The 4,116-nt window shown below is 32.7% G+C and overlaps 1 protein-coding gene and 2 long non-coding RNA genes across 3 annotated transcripts in view; 1 reads left to right on the forward strand and 2 right to left on the reverse strand.

Moving 5' to 3' along the window:
• The window catches only part of hyal4 (hyaluronidase 4), a 26,871-nt gene that overhangs the window by 12,725 nt on the left and 10,030 nt on the right, over nucleotides 1-4,116 (forward strand). The gene's annotated exons all lie outside the window — the stretch shown is intronic.
• LOC103460419 (uncharacterized) overlaps nucleotides 1-4,116 on the reverse strand; it is a 37,043-nt gene that overhangs the window by 10,857 nt on the left and 22,070 nt on the right. The window lies entirely within an intron of this gene.
• Nucleotides 2,787-3,935, reverse strand: LOC108165958 (uncharacterized). The gene is made up of 3 exons (XR_001776278.1): nucleotides 3,769-3,935; nucleotides 3,266-3,365; nucleotides 2,787-3,144 (listed from the first exon to the last, which is right to left on the reverse strand). It is a non-coding gene; the product is annotated as an uncharacterized LOC108165958 (long non-coding RNA).

The following is a 4,116-nucleotide window of genomic DNA, read 5'->3' on the forward strand; positions in this document are numbered from 1 at the left end:
TCTGTGGTAGTGTTCATTAAAATGGCACATTTCTGATATATTAAAATTAAATACGATCGGCACACTTAATGATATTAGTGATTAGGTAATGCATTCAGCGAGTACTTTTACTTTTAATACTTAAGTATTTTTAAAAGCCAGTACTTTTTTACTTTTACTTAAGTAAAATGTTAATGTGGTACTTTGACTTTTACTTGAGTACATTTTTGACTGTGTATTTGTACTTTTACTTAAGTACATTTTTTGAGTACTTTCTCCACCACTGGAGGAAGGAAAGAAAAAGTTAAAAAGGAACTAAATGCTGGTAAAAGATCTCTTGAGGATGAGGAAGAAAGAACTGAAAAAGGAACGAAATAATAATGAAAGATTTCAAAGTTCTATTAAAATGTAAGGCAGGACAGGGTMTGACAGGAGTAAGTCCTATCATTTTGTTAAATATCAAATGGATTAAAAAAACTATTGGAGATGTAGACTAAAGTCTTAAGGGATTGAAGTCTACTTATCATTTGTAAAAATGCTGAACAAAAGAATTAAAAGGAGTAATATCAGGGATTCCTGTAGAAGAAAATTAGGAGGAKGTAATGAAAATAATAAAATGAGGAAAGATTACAGGTTTTTACAGGAGTTCAAGGACAGAGTTCTGCCTGATAAAGTGATGATCGGATACATGAGCTTTAGTAAGAACTTATGTTAAACCACCTTCCAGATGTTATAAATGTCAAAGATACGGACGAATGTTTTAAAGGGAAATAGAGATGTGGTGAGTGTGGAAACAGTTCTGTTAAATGTTGTAACTGTGGAAGAAGTCATACTGCAGTATATGCAGGATGAATTAAAGTTACTTATGCTGGAGCAGGGAAAGGAGTGAACAAGAATGAAAACGCTCCAAAAACAACTTATGAAGGGAAAAGAGTGACAGACAATAACTAATGGAATATTAAATTAGAAAAATTGATTCGTTTCCTTTCCTTTATATGTCATAAATTGTTCAGAACAAGCAAGAACTAAAACTGAGAAAATAAATATAATACTTTTTTGTCAAAGATGTCAAAGATTTATCTTGGGGGAAAAATCCATGATGAACTTAAGACATGGAGAAGGATCATCTGAAGCTGAGGCTTTTCAAATTGTCACATAATTCAAATATTACAATGGAACGTCTGCAGTCATACAGCAAATGGTCAGGAATTTAAAGGCTTCATTAATAATCTCAATACAAAACCATCAAATCTTGATAATATGCATTCAAGAAACATGGCTCTAGCCATCATTGTAGTTTAGTTTTGAGGGTTACTCAGTTTTATGTACAGACAGGATAGATGGGAATAGAGGAGGCTGTGACATATTCTTAAAGGAAAACCTGAAATTTAATCAACTCCAAATAATATCAGATTTAGAAATTATTGCTGTAGAAATTTGGACAAATGATGGGATTATTAAAATAACAAATTATTATAACCCTTGCAAACAATTAGAAAAGTTAAAACTTGAATCAATCCTAGGACACTGAAGGGAAAACAGTTTGGTGTGAGGATTTCAATGCACATTATGGGGAGATGAAGATGATCATAATGGAGGGATTTAGAAGAGTTGATAAAGAAAAACAATTATGTTAAATAATGGAGTAGATTTTGTAAGAGGTAAGAAATCTGCTATTGATCTGACCTTGGTTTCTCAATCTATTGCTGATTATGGGCAATGATCATTATCTCATTTTTGTCAGCATAGGAAGATACAGAGGAAGAAAAGGTAGAAACTGAGGGGGGATGGAAATTTGGGAAAGCAAACTGGGACAATTTTGAAAGGATGAGTGATGTTAACATGAAAAATGTAGATACAAGTAAACCGATAAATGAAATACATTTAGAAATTAGTCAAAATATTATTGATACAGCCAAAAGTTTTATTCCTAGAAGTAGTGATATTTAAAAAAAAGAAGATAGTTCCTTGGTGGACACCAGAATGTTCAACAGCAATTAAACAGCAGAATAAAGCTTTTAAAATACTTAAGAAAATTATTTATATCTGGAATATAATAAATTATAAAAGGAAACAGGCAGAAGTTAAGAAAATGATACGCTAAAAAGGGTTATTGGAGAAAATACTGTGAATCTTTGGGGGGGACACTGCATTAGACAGGGTTTGGAATACTATTAAACATGTCTGGAAATTTAAAAGATTATTTTTTACTAATGATAAAGGATAATGGAAATATTTTAACAGATAATAAAATAAAGCTGGGTTATTATCTAAAGTATTTGCTAAGATACATAGCACAGAGAATATAAATAATAAAGAAAAAAGAGCACATAGAATAACATTACAGAGGAATATTAAATTATTTCATAATGATGAAAAATATGAGGATTTTTTAAAAAGCTACACAGCAAATCCAGGAGGCCCAGATGAACTCTGTCAGATTTGATTTCAACACTTTTAAAGAGTCTATATGGGTCCACACCAGAAAGGGTTAATTGAACTCTTTTTGGAGCGTTAGTACCTTAACTCTTRTATAGTGTCAAATATCAAATCTGCTGGAGTTCATTATTTAACACTTACTAACACTAATTCAGTGTTAGATCTYAATATTAACTCTCACAGAGTACTTCTTTAACTTCTTAAGAGTTATTTGTAATTAATATTAAATAGGTACTTTATTGTTTTGAACTTTTAAAAATTCTTTGGAAAATAAACATTTAATAAAGAGGCAATAATTTTCTCAAATGCATTTATTTCAAAACGTGCACTATAATTACAAAACATATTACAACGTGGAATAATGTGCATGTTTCACATGTCGCTTTCATTCACATATTGCTTTTTAAAAGGTCTAACATATTAGTTGTGCAAWACAAAATGCAGTATGATTAATACATTTTTCTTCATTGCCACATGCATGAAATTGTTCAAAGTACAAGGTTGAGAAAGTAAAGCAAGCAGTTCATGTAATATGATAGAGTACATTTTCTTTTAACAGGTAGATTGCCAGATATGTACAATACATAACAAACCGAGATGTCCACTCACTAACAGACTGTCTCCAGGTTGTTGGGCTGTTTGTGACGTTTGGCCGGAGACACCAACATGCTCCTCTACAGCATCAGACAGTCTTCAGTCTCAGAGTAGGACAGAAAGTGTTGGTCTCTGGATCATAGCAAACAAAAACATAACAATGAGAAATGGAACGAAGGAATACATTTTAATACAACTCTAACAACAAGCCTCAATTACAGACATGTGGGGTTTCAGAGATATTAACACTTACATAATCATTTTTGGAGCTTGAATCTTCGAAGAATCCATGGAGGGATCAGGAGGGGGAGGTTAGGCTGACGACTGGAGATTGATCCTCAACCAAACTGGACCTAATATATACAAAAAGGCAATAAAAGGATTAAAACATGCTGCAAAACGTATATAAGAAGACACAACAGTGGGAATAATGTTCTCAACATGAAAAAGCCTTTTACATTTTTTCAAAGGAAAAGAATCGATCAGAAAGGTTGATAAATCTGACCAATATGCATGTAAACGTTCAACATCATGAAAAAACACACTCCAGATTATTACAGATCTGTTCAAGTTAGCCAATAATTTGATTAAATGTTCACCGGCTCGATTTTTTCCAACACTTATACTCCGCTAACMTTCGGCATGCTAAGCTAAATATGCTAACACCGAGCCGTGTGGCCAACGTGACGTCTATCATACAGGTTGAGGACAATTCAAAATAAGTTATAAACCATCTCAGAAATAAAAATGGCTTACCGAGTGCAGTAAATAACTCAGTCAGATGGAAAGTAAATAGTCCTGAAATGACTTGGCTTCTGTCGCTTCGCTTCGGTGGGAATCTGATTCTGGGCGGAGTCAGTGAATTAACTCCTTCAGTGTTAGAGCCGCTGGTGGAGTTCAGAGTTAAGAAGTAAAGAGTTATTGATTCTATTTTAACASCTCTAGATTTGATATGGAAACACTTTGTTTTAACACTGGATTTTAACTACTAATAATATACACCCCAGACTTACATAAACAGAATGTGACTCTATTAGAGTAAAATTAACTCTGCTTTTGCAAAGTCTAACACCAAAACATTTAACACTTTTGAATTTGCTGTGT

The sequence above is a fragment of the Poecilia reticulata genome, unplaced genomic scaffold, assembly GCF_000633615.1.
Source record: "Poecilia reticulata strain Guanapo unplaced genomic scaffold, Guppy_female_1.0+MT scaffold_240, whole genome shotgun sequence".
Lineage (NCBI taxonomy): Eukaryota > Metazoa > Chordata > Actinopteri > Cyprinodontiformes > Poeciliidae > Poecilia > Poecilia reticulata.